Raw genomic sequence first — 23,370 nt, 5'->3', positions numbered from 1 at the left:
GCCGCCCGGACAAACTGAGCAATCAGTGGAGAAGGGCCTTGGTCAGGGAGGTGACCAAGAACCCGATGGTCACTCTGAATGAGCTCCAGAGTTCATCAGGAGCTCTGGAGCACTCCACCAATCAGGCCTTTATGGTAGAGTGGCTAGACGGAAGCCACTCCTCAGTAAACAACACATGACAGCCCACTTGGAGTTTGCCAAAAGGCACCTAAAGGACTCTCAGATTCTCTGGTTTGTTGTAACCAAGATTGAACTCTTTGACCTGAATGCCAAGCGATACGTCTGGAGGAAACATGACACCATCCCTACGGTGAAGCATGGTGGTGGCAGCATCATGCTGTGGGGATGTTTTTCAGTCGCAAGGACTGAGACTAGTCAGGAACAAGGGAAAGATGAACAGAGAAAAGTACAGAGAGATCCTTGATGAAAACCTGCTCCAGAGCGCTCTGGACCTCAGACTGGGGTTAACCTTCCAACAGGACAATGACTCTAAGCACACAGCCAAGACAACGCAGGAGTGGCTTCGGAACAAGTCTCTGAATATCCTTCAGTGGCCCAGCCAGAGCCTGTACTTGAACCCAATCTAACATCTCCGGAGAGACCTGAAAATAGCTGTGCAGCGACGCTCCCCATCCGACCTGACAGAGCTTGAGAGGATCAGCTGAGAATAATGGGAGAAACTCCCCAAATGCAGGTGTGCCAAGCTTGTAGCATCATACCCAAGAAGACTTGAGGCTGTAATCACTGCCAAAGATGCTTCAACAAAGTACTGAGTAAAGGTTCTGAATACTTATGTAAATGTTATATTTCAGTTTTACATTTTTTTTAAACTTGCAAACATTTCTAAAAACCTGTTTTTGCTTTGTCATAATGGGGGATTGTGTGTAGATTGATAAAATGAGAAAAAAAAACTATTGAATATGTTTTTGAAGAAGGCTGTAACGTAACAAAATGTGAAACAAATCTATGGGTCTGAGAACTTTCTGAATGTGCTTTATGTGTGTGTGTGTGCGTGTTTCAAATAAGTACCAAAACATACCAATTGGTCCTATTAAGGACAGAGTTATCAGAACTCAACCAGACAGAGTTATCAGAACTACAACCAGACAGAGTTATCAGAACTACAACCAGACAGAGTTATCAGAACTACAACCAGACAGAGTTATCAGAACTACAACCAGACAGAGTTATCAAAACTCAGACAGAGTTATCAGAACTACAACCAGACAGAGTTATCAGAACTACAACCAGACAGAGTTATCAGAACTACAACCAGACAGAGTTATCAGAACTCAACCAGACAGAGTTATCAGAACTACAACCAGACAGAGTTATCAGAACTACAACCAGACAGAGTTATCAGAACTACAACCAGACAGAGTTATCAGAACTACAACCAGACAGAGTTATCAGAACTACAACCAGACAGAGTTATCAGAACTACAACCAGACAGAGTTATCAGAACTACAACCAGACAGAGTTATCAGAACTACAACCAGACAGTGTTATCAGAACTACAACCAGACAGAGTTATCAGAACTACAACCAGACAGAGTTATCAGAACTACAACCAGACAGTGTTATCAGAACTACAATCTGGTTTATGTACTGCTAGCCCTTTATGGTTACACTCTCTATCTCCCACTTCTACATTCCTCAATGATGTGGTTAAATGTTGTTCTTGCTTTTAGGCATCAATCTCTTTCTCTCTCCCCCCTCTCTCCCCTGCCCCCTCTCTATCGCTTTCTCTCCCACATCTCTCTCCTGCCCCCTCTCTACCTCTCCCGTTTCCCCCATGCAGCAGGAGTGATTAGTGTGTAGTGAGGCCTGTTGGTGTCCAGCAGCCATCACAGATGGTATTAGCGTGTTGTATTAGCCAGCTTTAATGGTCAGCTATATTAGATTGCTGTATTAACCTGCTGTATTATCCTGCTGTGTTAGTCAGCTGTATTAGCCAGCTGTGTTGGTCAGCTGTATTAGTCAGCTGTATTAGTCTGCTGTATTAGCCTGCTGTATTATCCTGCTGTGTTAGTCAGCTGTATTAGCCTGCTGTCGGCTTCAGGAGCTTGGCTTGGCTCTATTCTGTACTACCTCCTACCTGGAGCAGGAGAGAGGGACATGACACTTGTAACTCTGTGTCATTGCGTGCGTGCGTGTGCGTGGGTGAGAGAGAGAGTCAGAATTTGTGATATTAACACTGGTCCCGTGTAAGGATTAATTTAATTAGGTAGCTTTATGAAATAGTAATTTTAATAGTGGCAACATAGGCATGTTAAATTGCATTTTTAATAAAGGACATCAGGACCTGAACACTCCAGAATATTTCCTGCTAATTCTAGGATGTTGCATTTGCCTAAGACATGCTTGGCTTCTGTAGTAACATAATTATTTATTAAAACAAATGCTACATTTTACAAAGTACTCAAATTAAATGTGACCAGCACTAAAATATGTACTGCTAGGACATACAATATGCATGAAGTTATGCTAATGTGGTGGGGTGGTGGGAAAAGACTTGGGGCTAAACTTGTCAACTGGGTTTGCCAACATATGACTTTGAGTAGAGACACAGCTTTGAGTTTGCAAGGACTTCTGGTTAGACTTACCTTGTCCTAATGGTTTATGTTAGCAGGGTGATGGCTCACTGATTCCGACTGTAGCTCACCGACGCTTTTTCATACTGTGGGAGGTACGGCAGAGACACACTGATAACATATTGAACGGCTGTGATTAGTTAATAGACACAGAAAGGGTAAACTAGCATTTGCAACATATTTATTGTCAACATTTTTGTGTTAAACTTTAAACTCTCAGATATACTGTTGAAAATGAATAACAGTATGTTTGAAATGTTTGTCTTTCTATAAGGTTACTGGGCCATGTACTGTTTTCTGAACTCATTTCCTTCCAATATTCTTCAAAGGGTTCATGGCTGAAATTCCATATTTGACATGGTAACAATATCTACTTCAAACTATAAAGTCCCTCACTTCCCCATTTCTGTTTATCTTTTTTTAATTACCCACTGACATTAATGTCTGCTTTTCCCTTTTATCGCTAATGGTTTACAAGCCCGGGATCATCATGGTAATATTACAGAATTATAAAATACATTCCCTCTGGTTAATTAGGTTGTTATTTTTAATTAGAGTGTGATTGTGGTGAAATGGCCGGTTATTGAGGAGGGTAAATGCAGGCCAATAGAATCTCAATCCAGCCAAACGAGGAGCATTGAGAGGATAGGCAGAGTGTGGCTAACAGCGCCCTCTATGTCGCTGTGAAGGGAAAGAGCCGATCTGTGTGCTTGACTGGAACAGGTTGACGTTAATTGGGATTAATCTATTCCTGGAGGCAGAACTGAGCAATTTAGACTGATATTAGACTATAGATTGGTAGGGCTGTATTCTGATATTAGACTACAGATTGGTAGGGCTGAATTCAGACCCAAGACAAGAGATTGGTAAGGCTGTATTCAGATACTAGACTAGATATTGGAAGGGCTGTATTCAGATACTAGACTAGAGATTGGTAGGGCTGTATTCAGATACTAGACTATATATTGGTAGGGCTGTATTCAGATACTAGACTAGATATTGGTAGGGCTGTATTCAGATACTAGACTAGATATTGGAAGGGCTGTATTCAGATACTAGACTAGATATTGGAAGGGCTGTATTCAGATACTAGACTAGATATTGGAAGGGCTGTATTCAGATACTAGACTAGATATTGGAAGGGCTGTATTCAGATACCAGACTAGATATTGGAAGGGCTGTATTCAGATACTAGACTAGAGATTGGTAGGGCTGTATTCAGATACTAGACTAGATATTGGTAGGGCTGTATTCAGATACTAGACTAGATATTGGAAGGGCTGTATTCAGATACTAGACTAGATATTGGAAGGGCTGTATTCAGATACTAGACTAGATATTGGAAGGGCTGTATTCAGATACTAGACTAGATATTGGAAGGGCTGTATTCAGATACTAGACTAGATATTGGTAGGGCTGTATTCTGATACTAGACTATAGTTTGGTAGGGCTGTATTCTGATACTAGATCATAGATTGGTAGGGCTGTATTCTGATACTAGACTATAGTTTGGTAGGGCTGTATTCTGATAATAGACTATAGTTTGGTAGGGCTCTATTCTGATACTAGAACAGAGATTGGTAGGGCTGTATTCTGATACTAGATCATAGATTGGTAGGGCTGTATTCTGATACTAGACTAGAGATTGGTAGGGCTGTATTCTGATACTAGATCTATAGTTTGGTAGGGCTGAATTCAGACACAAGACAAGAGATTGGTAAGGCTGTATTCAGATACTAGACTAGCATGATTGGAAGGGCTGTATTCAGATACTAGACTAGATGATTGGAAGGGCTGTATTCAGATACTAGATCAGAGAGTGGTAGGGCTGTATTCTGACACTAGACTATAGATTGGTAGGGCTGTATTCTGATAATAGACTACAGATTGGTAGGGCTGTATTCTGATACTAGACTAGAGTTTGGTAGGGCTGTATTCTGATACTAGACTCAGAGATTGGTAGGGCTGTATTCTGATACTGGACTAGAGATTGGTAGGGCTGTATTCTGATACTAGACTATAGGTTGGTAGGGCTGTATTCTGATACTAGATCAGAGATTGGTAGGGCTGTGTTCAGATACTAGACTAGATATTGGTAGGGCTGTATTCTGATACTAGATCAGAGATTGGTAGGGCTGTATTCTGATACTAGATCAGAGATTTGTAGGGCTGTGTTCAGATACTAGACTATAGTTTGGTAGGGCTGTATTCTGATACTAGACTATAGATTGGTAGGGCTGTGTTCTGATACTAGACTAGAGATTGGTAGGGCTGTATTCTGATACTAGATCAGAGATTGGTAGGGCTGTGTTCAGATACTAGACTAGATATTGGTAGGGCTGTATTCTGATACTAGATCAGAGATTGGTAGGGCTGTATTCTGATACTAGATCAGAGATTTGTAGGGCTGTGTTCAGATACTAGACTATAGTTTGGTAGGGCTGTATTCTGATACTAGACTCAGAGATTGGTAGGGCTGTATTCTGATACTAGATCATAGATTGGTAGGGCTGTGTTCAGATACTAGACTAGAGATTGGAAGGGCTGTATTCTGATACTAGATCATAGACTGGAAGGGCTGTATTCTGATACTAGATCATAGATTGGTAGGATTGTATTCTGATAATAGACTACAGATTTGTAGGGCTGTATTCAGATACTAGACTAGAGATTGGTAGGGCTGTATTCTGATACTAGATCATAGACTGGCAGGGCTGTATTCAGATACTAGACTAGAGATTGGTAGGGCTGTATTCTGATACTAGACTGTAGTTTGGTAGGGCTGTATTCTGATACTAGACTATAGTTTGGTAGGGCTGTATTCTGATACTAGATCAGAGATTGGTAGGGCTGTATTCTGATACTAGACTAGAGATTGGTAGGGCTGTATTCTGATACTAGACTAGATATTGGTAGGGCTGTATTCTGATACTAGATCAGAGATTGGTAGGGCTGTATTCTGATACTAGATCATAGTTTGGCAGGGCTGTATTCTGATACTAGACTAGAGATTGGTAGGGCTGTATTCTGATACTAGATCATAGATTGGTAGGGCTGTATTCAGATACTAGACTAGAGATTGGTAGGGCTGTATTCTGATACTAGATCATAGACTGGAAGGGCTGTATTCTGATACTTGATCATAGATTGGTAGGGCTGTATTCTGATACTAGATCAGAGATTGGTAGGGCTGTATTCAGATACTAGACTAGAGATTGGTAGGGCTGTATTCTGATACTAGATCAGAGATTGGTAGGGCTGTATTCAGATACTAGACTAGAGATTGGTAGGGCTGTATTCTGATACTAGATCAGAGATTGGTAGGGCTGTATTCAGATACTAGACTAGAGATTGGTAGGGCTGTATTCTGATACTAGATCAGAGATTGGTAGGGCTGTATTCAGATACTAGACTAGAGATTGGTAGGGCTGTATTCTGATACTAGACTAGAGATTGGTAGGGCTGTATTCTGATACTAGATCAGAGATTGGTAGGGCTGTGTTCAGATACTAGACTATATATTGGTAGGGCTGTATTCTGATACTAGATCAGAGAGTGGTAGGGCTGTATTCTGATACTAGACTAGAGGTGTTTTGTGTTCTGTGTTCTGATACTAGACTATAGATGGCCATGTACTCTTATAATCTCAACCCAGCACAGCCAGAAGAGGACTGGCCACCCCTCAGAGCCTGGTTCCTCTCTAGGTTTCTTCCTAGGTTCCTGCCTTTCTAGGGAGTTTTTCCTAGCCACCGTGCTTCTACATCTGCATTGCTTGCTGTTTGGGGCTTTAGGCTGGGTTTCTGTATAGCAGTTTGTCACATCTGTTGATGTAAAAAGCGCTTCATAAATACATTTCATTGATTGATTGATTGATCAAATGTAGAATAAGGTGTTGTGTTTAGGATTCTGTCAGGAAGGAGAACAATAGAGCTATTCGGAATTCACCTCCAAGAGTCTGGAATGTGAGAGTTCATGATTCATGCAGAGAATCTCTGCTAAATGTCCCCGAACCATCAACAGGGACATGTCACAATCTCATAGAGTTAAAACACCGTGGTCAAATAACATATCCACAGCTAAACATGTGGGTTTGTCAAGGTAGGGAATCTTTCTACCAAGTTCTAAGAATAATCAGTTTGCAGAAAATCAACTGTTTTTAAATGCTGATTTTCCATTTTACCCTCTCAGAAGCCGCAAGATATTCTCGTAGAAGACAGAAAGACAGACAGAGGGGGAAAGCAGAGCCAGGATTTTTAATGACTTCCTGCACATTAAAATAATCTGTCATTTCAATTAGTAGGATTGTCATCTGGGAGATGTCTACTACACCCCCCACCCCATACCCACACACCCCACTGCCTCTCACATTTCACTGTCTGAAAGCTTGTCGTCTGCTCACCCTCTGAGAGTAAGGCAGCTACACCCCCCCCCCCCCCACCTAAAAAACAAAGCAGGGTTTCAAGGGAAATTGCCTGATAGCCGCATGAAAGGCAGTCAGGAACAAGTTATCAGGTGAGGGCTGCTGTTCACCTCGCAGGGTCATTTCATTACTATTACGTTCTCTCTATCTCAGAGAGAAAGAGAGAGGGAGAGAGAAAGAGAGAGAGAGATAGAGATCACTCAAACTGCTCCAGGGGAGAGGTAGAGACAGAGCTGTATTTCCTATTACACTGTGACAAATAGACCAAAGAGAATATTTCTTTCCCAAAATTATAATTCAATACAAAGAATTTGAAACTATAAAATGTGCCGTTTTGGCAGCCAAATATGTGTCCTCCTGCCACAACCTGGGGGACAGCCAGTGAAAAGTGCAATGTAATGTCGATAATATTTCTCATCTTGTTTTGTTTTGTCTTTCATACCAGGTCATGTGTCTTCTCAGTCATGTTGATCTATTGCTATTACTATTGCTTTAATGTATTGTTGTTCTGATTAATATTGTTGTTGTAGTTGTTGTTAATGGTAATTCCATGTCCACTACTACTATTATTATTGTTGCTGGTCCCACCATTTATTTATAGATAAATATATATATTATTTTTCGTATATGTATACTTTGACAATGTAAGTAATAATGAAGTTGCCATGTCAATAAAGTCAATTGAATTTTGAGAGAGAGAGAGAGAGGAACCAGAGTTCTCTAAGAAAAAAGTTTCACAAAGTACTTCACTTTTTCCTTTTCACTCTTTTCTTCCTCTTCTTGATGTTTTTAAAATATTACTGTCATATTTTCTTCCTAGCAGGAATTAGTGCAGATGTTTAATAACAGAATTGAGAGAAAGTAAACGGTTTATCTGTTTCCCTCCATGTCTCTGGTCTCATCCTGAACGAGAAACATGTAGACATAGCATGTATGTTTGACCTGCCCAGCCTTCACTCTCATTTCCCCCAGCGGGAGGCATGCTGAGTGGAGGATGAACGACAGGGATCTGAAGCGGAGAGAAATTCACCTCTCTTCTTTAACTTAATTAAACTTTTTATTTATTGAAGATTACTTGACCCATTTTGCAGTTGTTATTCATTCAGTCTAATAATTATCTTTGGGTGCTCCCGCTCTTTAAAATGTACAGTACAGCTAGTTCTACTGACTAGCTCATCTAATGATCTGGATCTGTAGAAGGCCAAAGGAAGGCCTGTATGTTATGGTATGTACAGTACAGCTAGTTCTACTGACTAGCTCATCTAATGATCTGGATCTGTAGAAGGCCAAAGGAAGGCCTGTATGTTATGGTATGTACAGTACAGCTAGTTCTACTGACTAGCTCATCTAATGATCTGGATCTGTAGAAGGCCAAAGGAAGGCCTGTATGTTATGGTATGTACAGTACTGTATGATGTTATGATTGTTAATTATAAGCTGATGTGGCCTGATAAATACTCTCTGGCCTGGCTTTTGTCGGAATGATTTTACATTAAGACACACATGCCTGATAATATTTATGAAATGTAGACATTCTTAAGATGTTGGTTGAATCTTTATAATGGAAGCCAGATGAGGTCTGCTTCAGATTAGGAACGTTGACTCTTCTATCTGCGGGAACACCTTCTCTCAGTGTGTGTGTGTGTGTGTGTGTGTGTGTGTGTGTGTGTGTGTGTGCCTGCGTGTGTGTGTGTGTGTGTGTGTGTGTGTGTGTGTGTGTGTGTGTGTGTGTGTGTGTGTGTGTGTGTGTGTGTGTGTGCCTGCGTGCCTGTGTGTGTGCCTGGACGTGTGTGTGTGTGTGTGTGTGTGTGTGTGTGTGTGTGTGTGTGTGTGTGTGTGTGTGTGTGTGTGTGTGTGTGTGTGTGTGTGTGTGTGTGTGTGTGTGCCTGCGCGTATGTGTGTGTGTGTATGTGGTGTTTCTTTGTGCATGCTATTCCCTCTGACAGTATCATTATTGTTTTAATTCATATTAAATAATAACCAACTACTTTCCCTCCCAAAGCTGCTCCCTCTAAAAATACTTATAAATCTGACATTTAAAATGTATTTAATTGTGCGAACTGCTCGTCAGAAAGGAACTTTAGACAATTACCATGGATCTCCTTTGACCTTGCACTGAGCTCTGAGGAACAAAATGTTTCCTTGTTGCCAACCACCGCTAATAATGTTCCCAGTAAATATGTGTGTTTTCAGTCTTTCACAATCAAGACAGACTTATGGGAACTGCTTGGTTTTACTGCCGTGCTATTTATTTACTAGGGCACTATGTGGTAACAATAGCAATTGTGTTATTTCCAAGCATTATAATATCCATTATCGTCATCATTAATATCATCATACATAATGTGATATTGATGTAAATACCAGGTTATGGGTGAACTGTGAAATCAATTTTAATCAGATGATCAGTGCTGGTAGATGAATCAGCAGCAGCTCTATTCTGATTAGGTCCCATGCCTATAATAAAGCTCTACGTTATATTCATTAGGTTCCTGAACAGGCCATAAAAAATGTGATGAAGTCCTCTTATGGATCTGGAAGAGATTCCTCCTCTGTGGTAATGACATTGGAATGTACATTGCCTTTTTCATATCTATCCATCCCATTCCTCACAGGACTATAATCTCTCTCTCTCTCTCTCTCTCTTTCAGCGGTGGAGGAGGGTGTCAAGCGGAAGAGGAAAAAGGGGGAGAAGAAAGGAAGTGGGAGGGGAGAGGCTGGTGTGGTCAAAGGCACTAAGAAACCTTTGCCTGGTGCTGGGGGGGAGGCCCTGACTAGCGAGAATGGTCAGGATGAGAGATGAAAATGAGGAGGAGGAAGGTGAGTCAGGACGATGATGAGGCTTTCTTTTCAGACTCCTCCTCAATGGGTCCAGAGCTGACAGCCAGTCAGGCAGAGGGGTCAAAGTACGCGGTGAGGGAACTGTCAAGGTTCCTGAATGAGATTAAAAGGAAAAAGGTTAATTCATCTTGAAGCTTTTCAGATCCGGGAAAGTTTGTAAGATCAGTACAACACCCTATGAAAAATGAGGGGCATGGTGTCCTCTCACCCAGGAAACGTTTTAAGTTGAGGACGTTTGTCACAACAGTGCGTAAGAGTCTACCTTCAGATGCTGTTTAGATTAATCGTTTTTTTTCTGGCACTGGGTCTTTTGAGCTTTCCTATTGGTCTCTTTCTTTGCTGTTTTTTTCTCCCACTTCTTATGGAGACTCTTCGGGTAGGCTTGCTTAAAACTTCTTTGGGCTAGGGGGCGGTATTTTCACGTCCGGATGAAAAGTGTGCCCAAAGTAAACTGCCTGCTACTCAGGCCCAGAAGCTAGGATATGCATAGTATTAGTAGATTTGGATAGGAAACACTCTGACGTTTCTAAAACTGTTTGAATGATGTCTGTGAGTATAACAGAACCCTCGGACAAGCCATCCAGGAATGTATTTTTTTTAGGTCACTCTCTTTTCAATGTTTTTCAATGGGAATCTAGAATTCTAAGGCAGTTGCTTGCAGTTCCTATCGCTTCCACTGGATGTCAACAGTCTTTAGAAATTGGTTGATGTTTTTCCTTTGAGAAATGAAGAAGTAGCTCTGTTCAGAACGAGGGTTGAGTGAAGTGTACTGTTGTGGTTGAGGCGCGTGACCTGAAAGCTCGCTCCACTTTGTTTTCCTCCGGTATTGAACACAGTTTATTCCGTCTTAAATTATATCAATTATTTACGTTTAAAAATACCTAAAGTTGGATTAGGAAAGTTGTTTGAAATGTTTGGATCAAGTTTACAGGTAACTAATTAGATAATGTGTAGTCATGTTGCGCGAGTTGGAACCGGTGTATTTTCTGAATCATACGCGCCAAATAAATGGACATTTTGGATGTATAACGACAGAATTTATCGAACAAAAAGACCATTTGTGATGTTTAATGGACATATTGGAGTGCCAACAGAAGAAGATCTTCAAAGGTAAGGCATGCATTATATGTTATGTCTGACTTTTGTGTTGTGCCTGGGGGGTTGAATTATGATTTTCATGTGTATGTTTGCTGGGGTGCTGTCCTCAGATAATAGCATGGTTTGCTTTTGCCATAAAGCCTTTTTGAAATCTGACACTGTGGCTGGATTAATAAGAAGTTCATCTTTAAACCCATGTATAACACTTGCATGATTTATGAGTATTTCTGGTTTTGAATTTGGCGCGCTGCTCTTTCACTGGGTGTTGTCAAATCAATCCCGTTAACGGGATTGGCGAGCGAAGTGGACGACGTGGGAAGTGTCACGTTAGAGCAGAGATCCTTAGTAAATGATAGAGATGGAAAACAAGTTCAAGAAATGGTCAGACAGGCCACTTCCTGTAAAGGAATCTCTCAGGTTTTGACCTGCCATTTGAGTTCTGTTATACTCACAGACACCATTCAAACAGTTTTAGAAAATTTAGGGTGTTTTCTATCCATATGTAATAAGTATATGCATATTCTAGTTACTGGGTAGGAGTGGTAACCAGATTAAATCGGGTATGTTTTTTATCCAGCCGTGTCAATACTGCCCCCTATCCTAAACAGGTTAAATGGCGCCAGAGATGCGGGAAAGAGGACTCTGTTGGGTGAATATGTAAAAAAAAAAAGTACAGGTGTTGTTTCTGCAGGAGACACTGATGTGGTGAATGAAGTCGATTGGTGGCTCTGGTGGAAAGGGGCAAGTGCGCTGAGCCATGAAACATATTTTAGTGCAGCGGTGGCAGTCTTTTCACACCGGGTCTGGATGTAAAAATGTGCTGCTCCAAGGAGGTGGGTAAAGGTAGACTGCTTGTAGTTTAAGCAGAAATTAACATCAACAGGGGTTTGTCTTTATACATTTAATCGCCATAACACAGGGAGAGAGAGGGGGTGTCTAAGACAGGAACTCTCACAGGTAGCACATGATGAGACACTGGTGGTTGCCAGGGACTGGAACTGTACGATGGATAGAAATGGGGAGGAGCCTCATTCAGGCTCAGTGGGGGTGTAAAGGGACATCATTAAGCAGTTTGACCTAGTGGATGTTTGGAGAACTAGACATCCCAACATCAGACAGTATACATGGCTGAAGGTCTTTGGGGCTAGGGTGAGTGCAGCCAGACTAGACCGCTTTTACAGGAATCAGATCAATAGGCTGTTGGGCTCTACCATTCTCCCTGTGGGGTTTTTCAGATCACCACATAACCATGGCTCGGCTGTCTATTTCCTCAGCAGGCAACCTATTGGAAGTTTAATGTAAAGCTCTTACAAGATGCAACTTTTTGCTCAGGTTTCCAGACTTTTTGGGAAAGGTGGAGGCAGCGAAGAGAGGGGTATGAATCTCTGAGTCAATGGTGGGATGTGGAAAAAATCTAGACACTCTAATGTACTTGTCCTTTTGCTCAGTTGTGCACCGGGGCCTCCCACTCCTCTTTCTATTCTGGTTAGAGACAGTTTGTGCTGTTCTGTGAAGGGAGTAGTACCCAGCGTTCTACGAGATCTTCAGTTTCTTGGCAAATTCTAGCATAGAATAGCTTTCATTTCTCAGAACAAGAATAGACTGACGAGTTTCAGAAGATATTTGTTTCTGGCCATTTTGAGCCCCTGTAATCAAACCAACAAATGCTGATGCTCAAGATACTCAACTAGTCTAAAGGTGGTCAGTTGTATTGCTTCTTTAATCAGGAAAACAATTTGCAGCTGTGCTAACATAATTGCAAAATAGTTTTGTAATTATCAATTAGCCTTATAAAATTATAAACGTGGATTAGCTAACACAACGTACCATTGGAACACAGGAGTGATGATTGCTGATAATGGGCCTCTGTAAGCCTATGTAGATATTCCATGAAAAATCAGCTGTTTTCAGCTACAATAGTCATTTGCAACATTAACAATGTCTACACTGTATTTCTGATCAATTTGATGCTATTTTAATAGACAAAAAAAATCTGCATTTCTTTCAAAAACAAGGACATTTCTAAGTGACCCCAAACTTTCTAACGGTAGTGTATGTGTGCTCAGGTTTTGTTTGCAGAACTTCCTACGCTCTCTCAGTTGCTGAGGGATGAAATGAACATTCCCCTGTTGTCCCATGAACTGGCAGAGTCCGGATGTCCCCCGGCCATGCATCAGAGGTCAATAGAATGCCAGTGTAGTTTTTTTATTTATTCTGTGGAATAACTGGACTGGAATTATTTTGCATTTTGCATGAGTGCGTCGGGGTAGGAGAGTTGCTGATGAGCTGCCGTTGGGCGGCTCTGACTCTCCTGCCCAAAAAAGGTGACTTGGGTGAACTTAAGAATTGAACCTGTGGCATTGCTCTGTGCAGACTGCAGTATATTTGCCAAGGTCCTCGCTAACAGACTGAAGTCCCATCTAGACTCTATACTACACAAGGACCAGGCATATTGTGTACTGGGACGCTCAATCACGGACAACTTGTTCTTAATCAGGGACATGTTTCTAATGTGAACTTTGGACCAAGAGAAGACTTTTGATGGAGTGGACCATGAGTATCTGTTAACCTGTTATGGCTAGGGGGCAGTATTTTCACGGCTGGATAAAAAACATACCCGATTTAATCTGGTTACCACTCCTACCCAGTAACTAGAATATGCATATACTTATTACATATGGATAGAAAACACCCTAAAGTTTCTAAAACTGTTTGAATGGTGTCTGTGAGTATAACAGAACTCAAATGGCAGGTCAAAACCTGAGAGATTCCTTTACAGGAAGTGGCCTGTCTGACCATTTCAACTTCTTTTCCATCTCTATCTTTTACTAAGGATCTCTGCTCTAACGTGACACTTCCTACGTCGTCCATAGGCGCTCAGAGCCCGGGAAAAAACAGAATGTTGTCATCCCAGCCCCAGGCTGAAACACATTATCGCCTTTCTCAAGTTGCCGATCAAGGGACTCTGGGCTTAGGCGCGTGACCCGACCGCCCCCGCCTTTGTGATTTTTTTCCTCTGTTTTCCGAAAAGGAGATTCCCTGTCGGAATATTATCGCTTTTCTACGAGAAAAATGGCGTAAAAATTGATTTTAAACAGCGGTTGACATGCTTCGAAGTACGGTAATGGAATATTTAGAATTTTTTTGTCACGAATTGCGCCATGCGCACGACCCTTCTTTACCATTTCGGACAGTGTCTGGAACGCACGAACAAAACGCCGCTATTCGGATATAACGATGGATTATTTTGGACCAAACCAACATTTGTTATTGAAGTAGCAGTCCTGGGAGTGCATTCTGACAAAGACAACAAAAGGTAATCAAACTTTTATAATAGTAAAGCTGATATTGGTGAGTGCTAAACTTGCCGGGTGTCTAAATAGCTAGCCCGTGATGCCTGGGCTATGTACTTAGAATATTGCAAAATGTGCTTTCACCAAAAAGCTATTTTAAAATTGGACATATCGAGTGCATAGAGGAGGTCTGTATCTATAATTCTTAAAATAATTGTTATGCTTTTTGTGAACGTTTATCGTGAGTAATTTAGTAAAATGTTAGCGAATTCCCCGGAAGTTTGCGGGGGGTATGCTAGTTCTGAACGTCACATGCTAATGTAAAAAGATGGTTTTTGATATAAATATGAACTTGATTGAACAAAACATGCATGTATTGTATAACATAATGTCCTAGGGTTGTCATCTGATGAAGATCACAAAAGGTTAGTGCTGCATTTAGCTGTCTTCTGGGTTTTTGTGACATTATATGCTAGCTTGAAAAATGGGTGTCTGATTATTTCTGGCTTGGTACTCTGCTGACATAATCTAATGTTTTGCTTTCGTTGTAAAGCCTTTTTGTAATCGGACAGTGTGGTTAGATAAAGGAGAGTCTTATCTTTAAAATGCTGTGAAATAGTCATATGTTTGAAAAATTGAAGTTTTTGTATTTTAGAGGAGTTTGTATTTCGCGCCACGCCCATCATTGGATATTGGAGCAGGTGTTCCGCTAGCGGAACGTCTAGATGTAAGAGGTTAAATGTGATGTCTGTGTTTAGGTTTGGGGAAAGGTTTTTGACCTGTGTGAAGCTGTTGTATGCTGGGGTGTCATGTATGGTCAAGGTGGGAGGGGGGCTCAGTAGGCCAGTCTGGGTGAGACGGGGCATTAGACAAGGATGCCCTCTATCGGGGAAGTTATATACACTAGCCATTGAGCCTTTTTCTGGCCTCCTACGCAGTAGACTGCAGGGAGTGTGCTGGACAGGCATGGGTGTGTTGACAGGCATTGCAGTGTTGGTGTACGCAGATGACGTTTCTGTGATTGTCAGGGATGGGCAGGATATGCAGGCACTAGAGACCAGTCTGAAGGTGTACGAGGGATCTTTGTCAGCTAAGGTGAACTGGAGCAAGAGAAAAGCTCTGTTATTTGGGGCATGGAGGGATAGGGGGTTTACAGTAGGGTTGTGAAGGGCTTAAGATTTTGGGGGTGTACCTGGGCTTGGAGAGGTTGTTCAGGAAGAGCTGGGAGGGGCTGTCACAGGCAGTGGTGTCAAGACTGGCCAGGTGGAGGTGGCTTATGTCCAAAGTGTCATATAGAGGGAGGGTGCTGATAATCAACAACCTGGCGGCATCTTCCCTGTGGCATAAACTGTCTGTCTTCAACTGTCTGTCTTTTTCTGGTCAGGCCATCACTGGCTGAGGGCGGCAGTGTTGTATATGTCCGTAAACAAAGGTGGACAGGGCCTGGTGGAACTGGAGAGCAGGGTGGCTGCATTCCGACTAAAGGCGGCACAGAGACTGCTGTACCATGCTGATGTCGGCTGGAGGGAAACAGCATGCGCGCTGCTGAGGAGAGCTGGCAGATTAGGGTTGGACCAGCAGCTGTTCCTAATGAGGCTGGAGAGGCTGAGAACAGCAGGTCTCTCAGATTTTTACTCTGCGGTGCTAAGGACCTGACAGCTGCTAAGGCCCACACAAGAAGGGGGTGTGGAACCTGGGATGTTGGTGTGGGAGGAGTCTATCTTCCAAAATCCAGCCATCCTTTTTGAGATCGTTTCAATCGGCCACCTTGCGTAAGAAGCGACTGATGGCAGCGGGTTTACTAATGCTGGGTGACCTGCGGCTGCTGGGGGACGAGGGGTGGAAAACCCCAGAAGTCCTGGCACAACGAACAGGACAAACATCTCTTAGGCTGCTGGAAAGATTCCTGGGGGAGGTCCAGGAGGTACTGTCTGAGCCGGTAAGGGGGGTGTTTGAGCAGCCAAAGGAGGGTCTCAGCCTCCAGTATTTATGCTGCAGTACTTTATGTGTCGGGGGGCTAGGGTCAGTCTGTTACATCTGGAGTATTTCTCTTGTCTTATCCGGTGTCCTGTGTGAATTTAAATATGCTCTCTCTAATTCTCTCTTTCTCTCTTTCTCTCTTTCTCTCGGAGGACCTGAGCCCTAGGACCATGCCTCAGGACTACCTGGTATGATGACTCCTTGCTGTCCCCAGTCCACCTGGCCGTGCTGCTGCTCCAGTTTCAACTGTTCTGCCTGCGGCTATGGAACCCTGACCTGTTCACCGGACGTGCTTGTTGCACCCTCGACAACTACTATGATTATTATTATTTGACCATGCTGGTCATTTATGAACATTTTAACATCTTGACCATGTTCTGTTATAATATCCACCCTGCACAGCCAGAAGAGGACTGGCCACCCCTCATAGCCTGGTTCCTCTCTAGGTTTCTTCCTAGGTTTTTGGCCTTTCTAGGGAGTTTTTCCTAGGGAGTTTTTCCTAGCCACCGTGCTTCTTTCACATGCTTTGCTTGCTGTTTGGGGTTTTAGGCTGGGTTTCTGTACAGCACTTTGAGATATCAGCTGATGTACGAAGGGCTATATAAATAAATTTGATTTGATTTGATTTAATGTTTCCGCCACTGCAGGTGACAGCATTGACTGGCAAGCGGCCAATGGGGGAGGGGCCATCAATGTTTCCCGCCACTGCAGGTGACGGCAGAGACTGGGGACTGGCAAGTGGGTATGGAGGACTTGTTGGATTTTAACACTCCGAGCCTGGGGGAGTTTGAGGGGGTGGGAGGTAAAGCCCTCTACAACCCCTGCATTAAGGCGAGGAACATTAGGAGCCTAACAGGAGTGAGGGCACATCAGTGGCAGGGGGTATGTGGGACGGAGAGTATGGTGGGTTTTAGATGGAGGGGGCTCTACAAACTAACAGTACTAAAGAGGTCAGACGACCTCCAGTGGAGGGTTCTACATGGAGCCCTGGCCACTAACTGCTGGTTGGCACGGGTTGATCCAGGAGTCGGGAAGGGTTGTTTATACGGTTGTAGAAGTGGAGAGGTTTTGGTTATTGTTATGTGTAATGTTGTTTTGTATTGTGGGGTTGAGTGCAAGGTGAGTATGCAGCACAGGGGATAGTTGTTTTTTAGAGGTGGGTGGGGGTGGGGGTGATGCAGTTTTAATTAAATGAGGATGTATCATTAAAGAAAGACAAAAAGTGAAAACTCTCTCTCTCACATTATCTCTCCATCTTTCTCTCTCTCTCTTCCCTCTCTCTTTCTCCATGTATCTTTCTGTCTCTCATACACTTTCTCTCTCTCTTTCTGTCTCTTCCCTCTCTCTCACACACACACACTTTCTCTCTCTCTCTCTCTCACTCTCCAAATGGAGACTTTGCATGCAGAATTCTGCAAAAATATCCTCTGAATACAATGTAAAACACCAAATAATGCATACAAAGCAGAATTCGGCCGATACCCGCTAATTATCAAAATCCAGAAAAGAGCCGTTAAATTCCTGACCGCTGTGACTGACCCAAACTTAAGGAAAGATTTGACTATGTACAGACTCAGTGAGCATAGCCTTGCTATTGAGAAAGGCCGCCGTAGGCAGACCTGGCTCTCAAGAGAAGACAGGCACACTGCCCACAAAATGAGGTGGAAACTGAGCTGCACTTCCTAACCTCCTGTCAAATGTATGACCATATTAGAGACACATATTTCCCTGATATTACACAGATCCACAAAGAATTAGAAAACAAACCAAATTTTGATAAACTACCATATCTACTGGGTGAAATACCACAGTGTGCCATCACAGCAGCAAGATTTGTGACCTGTTGCCACAAGAAAAAGGCAACCAGTGAAGAACAAACACCATTGTAACTACAACTCATATTTATGTTTATTTATTTTCTCTTTTGTACTTGAACTATTTGCACATTAAAACGACATTTAACTTTTGAAATGTCTTCATTCTTTTGGAACGTTTGTGAGTGTAATGTTTACTGTACATTTGCTTATTGTTTATTTCACTTTTGTTTATTGTCTATTTCGCTTGCTTTGGCAATGTAAACATATGTGTCCCATGCCAATAAAGCCCTTAATTTGAAATTGAACAATGAGAGAGAGAGAGAGAGAGATATAGAAGAAAATAAATGCAGTTTGTCTGATCTCAGATGTGTACTAACACCATGTGTGTTTTGTCTCCTCTCCTTGCCACCAGTCTATTCATAGCCCTCCCTATATCCTCCTTTCATCATCCCGTCTTTATTCTCAACCTCCTCCACCGCATCTCATTGGTGGTATTCTACCTTCTCTCGTTTGTGTGTCTCACTCTCTCCACCCCTCTACAATACAAGCATTATGTTTTGTGAAAATTACAATTTTAGCAGAAGCGTTTATGGGTGGCAATCACCTCCCTCTCATAAGTATAGTGGGATGCATCGGGACATATATTCATCACTCCACGTCATTCAATCTGAGAGGTAATGTAATAATACAATACTCTAAGACAGGCAAGTGTGTTTTTAGACCTTTTCAGAGCCAGCGTAAACAACTGCTAAAAGACATTAGCCAATGTAAACAGGGCCTAAGCTCTACCATGTTCAAGTGTGTGTGTGTCTGTGTCTGTGTCTGTGTGTGTGTGTGTGTGAGTGAGTGAGTGAGTGTGTGGTGTGTCTGTGTCTGTGTGTGTGTGTGTGTGTGTGTGTGAGTGAGTGTGTGTGTGTGTGTGTGTGTGAGTGAGTGAGTGAGTGTGTGTGTGTGTGTGTTTGCAGGCATGCCTGTCCCTCTGTTTCTCTCCATCTCTGCCAGACCTCCTACTCATGATTAAAACATGAACCAGTCTCATTTCCGTCCCTCTGCTACTGCCACAGAGGACATATATATACGTATATTATACAAGCACACGTGCACACTAGTAAGAACAGACTCCTTTCTCACACAGGTGTCATTACTTGAAGAAGAAGAGAGATTTGCAGAATTCACAGACAACAGTATATCTAAAAAAATATTCATAAAACATGTGTTTGTAAAGAATGGTCAAAGGGCGTATGAGACATGTGCATCAGCCAATATCACACATTCAGCCCAGATAGCCAATCACTCCTGCCCAAACAAGCCAGTCTACACTAAACTTTACTGTTTTACACAGAGAGAGAGGAGACAGAGAGAGAGAGAGAATGAGCGAAAGGATATTGTAAGGACATCATTTCCACACAGTGGCACATTCTCAGCCTAAATGACATTCTTTCAAGACTCTTTTACGCTTCCTTTCTCTTTTCCCATCTCTCTCTCTCTCTCTCTCTCTCTCTCCGCTCTCCCCTTATCTCCATTGTCTCTCTCTCTCTCTCTCCCTCTCCCCTTCTCTCCATTGTGTCTTCTCTCTCTCCTTTCCTCTCTCTTGTCCCTCCTTTCTCTGTGCTAGACAATAGGCGTGCAGGATAACCCTGTACTCTATAATTAATTATCTGTCCTTAATAGTGGCTCTAGCTGACTAGCTGCATCTCTATAGATGGACGTCTGTATTACCATAATATTTGGCTATCTGTGCGAAGCCATTGCCCTTTGGCTCCGATGGCCCTACTGCAGAAGACACACACACACACACGCACACGCACACACAGAAACACACACACTCTCTCTCTCTTTTCTCTCTCTCCCCCTTCCCTCTCTCCTGCGCTACCTGCCAGTCCCAGACTATGAATGTGATTTGAGAAGGGAAATTAGATTTTTCTCTCTCTGGTCTATATGAAGGTGGTGATGACAGTTAATTTGGAGCAGGGATAATTATGCCTGTTCTCTATGATGTGATGGGGCCCTGATATGGAGTGTTAATATAAACGTTTAGCCAGCTGTGTTATTGTGAGCTGTGTCAGTCATAAAGGCCTATATAGACCCTGAGCTCTCTTAGTATCTCATTCTACATCTAATTTCTATGTCTACATGGCCGATATAGGGTGTGGAGTACGGTCACTCTCTATCCTTCAAACGCCAAAACTATAACTTTTAAACACATACACTTTTTTGTACCACACTTACCTCTCCTCTGACTGTTTCCATGAAAATAAGTAAATCAGAAATACATACAGTTGAAGTCGGAAGTTTACATGCACCTTAGCCAAATACATTTAAACTCAGTTTTTCCCAATTCCTGACATTTAATCCAAGTAAAAATTTCCTGTCTTAGGTCAGTTAGGATCACCACTTTATTTTAGGAATGTGAAATGTCAGAATAATAGTAGAGAGAATGATTGATTAATTTCAGCTTTTATTTCTTTTATCACATTCCCAGTGGGTCAGAAGTTTACATACACTCAATTAGTATTTGGTAGCATTGCCTGTAAATTGTTTAACTTCGGGCAAATGTTTCGGGTAGCCTTCCACAAGCTTCCCACAATAACTTCGGTGAATTTTGGCCCATTACTCCTGACAGAGCTGGTGTAACTGAGTCAGGTTTGTAGGCCTCCTTGCTCGCACACGTTTTTTCAGTTCTGCCCACAAATGTTCTATAGGATTGAGGTCAGGGCTTTGTGATGGCCACTCCAATACCTTGACTTTGTTGTCCTTAAGCCATTTTGCCACAACTTTGGAAGTATGCTTAGGGTCATTGTCCATTTGGAAGACCCATTTGCGACCAAGCTTTAACTTCCTGACTGATGCCTTGAGATGTTGCTTCAATATATCCACATAATTTTCGAACCTCATGAGCCGAACTATTTTGTGAAGTGCAGCAAAGCACCCCCACAACATGATGCTGCCACCCCCGTAATTCACAGTTGGGATGGTGTTCTTCAGCTTGCAAGCGTCCCCCTTTGTCCTCCAAACATAACAATGGTCATTATAGCCAAACAGTTCTATTTTTGTTTCATCAGACCAGAGGACATTTCTCCAAAAAGTACGATCTTTGTTCCCATGTGCAGTTGCAAACCGTATTCTGGCTTTTTTATGGTGGTTTTGGAGCAGTGGCTTCTTCCTTGCTTAGCAGCCTTTCAGGTTCTGATGATATAGGACTCGTTTTACTTTGGATATAGATACTTTTGTATCTGTTTCCTCCAGCATTTTCACAAGGTCCTTTGCTGTTGTTCTGGGATTGATTTGCACTTTTTGCACCAAAGTACGTTTAACACCACGGCCGTCCCACAATCTAAGCTAGATGCCCTCAATCTCACACAAATTATCAAGGAACCTACCAGGTACAACCCTAAATCCATAAACAGGGACACCCTCTTAGATATCATCCTGACCAACTTGCCTTCTAAATACACCTCTGCTGTCTTCAAACCTGGATCTCAGCGATCACTGTGTCATTGCCTACGTGCGTATTGGGTCTGCGGTCAAACGACCACTCCTCATCACTGTCAAACACTCCATAAAACACTTCAGCGAGCAGGCCTTTCTAATCGACCTGGCCCTGGTATCCTGGAAGGATTTTGACCTCATCGCGTCAGTAGAGGATGCCTGGTTGCTCTTCAAAATTGCTTTCCTCTCCATCTTAAATAAGCATGCCACATTCAAAAAATGTAGAATAAAAAGAGATATAGCCCTTGGTTCACCCCAGACTTGACTGCCCTTGACCAGCACAAAAACATCCTGTGGGGTTCTGCATTAGCATCGAATAGCCCCTGCGATATGCAACTTTTCAGGGAAGTCAGGAACCAATCAGTTAGGAAAGCAAAAGCTAGCATTTTCAAACAGAACTTTGCTTCCTGAAGCACTAATTCCAAAAAGTTTTGGGACTCTGTAAAGTCCATGGAGAATAAGAGCACCTCCTCCTAGCTGCCCACTGCACAGATGATAGGTAACACTGGAAAGCTGCCGTGGTCATCCCCCTCTTCAAAGGGGTAGACACTCTAGACCCAAACTGTTATAGACCTATATCCATCCTGTCCTGCCTTTCAAAAATCTTCGAAAGCCAAGTTAATAAACAGATCACCGACCATTTTGAATCCCACCATACCTTCTCCACTATGCAATCTGGTTAGTGGACTACAGGAAAAGGAGGACTGAGAACGCCCCCATTCTCATCGACGGGGCTGTAGTGGAGCAGGTTGAGAGCTTCAAGTTCCTTGGTGTCCACATCACCAACAAACTAGAATGGTCCAAACACACCAAGACAGTCGTGAAGAGGACACGACAAAGCCTATTCCCCCTCAGGAAACTAAAAAGATTTGGCATGGGTCCTGAGATCCTCAAAAGTTTCTACAGCTGCAACATTGAGAGCATCCTGACTGGTTGCATCACTGCCTGGTACGGAAATTGCTCAGCCTCCGATCGCAAGGCACTACAGAGTTTAGTGCGTACGGCCCAGTACATCACTGGGGCTAAGCTGCCTGCCATCCAGCACCTCTACACCAGGGGCTGTCAGAGGAAGGCCCTAAAAATTGTCAAAGACCCCAGTCATACACTGTTCTCTCTACTACCGCATGGCAAGCGGTACCGGAGTGCCAAGTCTAGGACAAAAAGGCTTCTCAACAATTTTTACCCGCAAGCCATAAGACCCCCGAACAGGTAATCAAATGTCTACCCGGACTATCTGCATTGTGTGCCCCCCCAACCCCTCTTTTACGCTGCTGCTACTCTCTGTTTATCATATATGCATAGTCACTTTAACTATACATTCATGTACATACTACCTCAATTGGCCCAACCAACCAGTGCTCCCGCACATTGGCTAACCGGACAATCTGCATTGTGTCCCGCCACCCGCCACCCACCACCCGCCAACCCCTCTTTTACGCTACTGCTACTCTCTGTTAATCATATATGCATAGTCACTTTAACCATATCTACATGTACATACTACCTCAATCAGCTTGACTAACCGGTGTCTGTATGTAGCCTCGGTACTTTTATAGCCTCGCTACTGTATATAGCCTCGCTGCTGTTATTTTTCTCTGTCTTTTTACTGTTGTTTTTATTTCTTTACTTACCTATTGCTCACATAATACCTTTTTTGCACTATTGGTTAGAGCATGAAAGTAAGCATTTCACTGTAAGGTCTACAACTGTTGTATTCGGCCCAGGTGACAAATAAACTTTGATTTCATTTGGTTTCCGATCTGGTCATGGGTGCACTTCAGCCACGCTCAAGGTCCTAAACGATATCATAACTGCCATCGATAAAAGACAGTACTGT

This window comes from Salmo salar, chromosome 29 (assembly GCF_965601325.2).
Source record: "Salmo salar chromosome 29, fSalSal1, whole genome shotgun sequence".
NCBI classification, from domain to species: Eukaryota; Metazoa; Chordata; class Actinopteri; order Salmoniformes; family Salmonidae; genus Salmo; species Salmo salar.
This window is presented reverse-complemented; position numbering follows the sequence as displayed.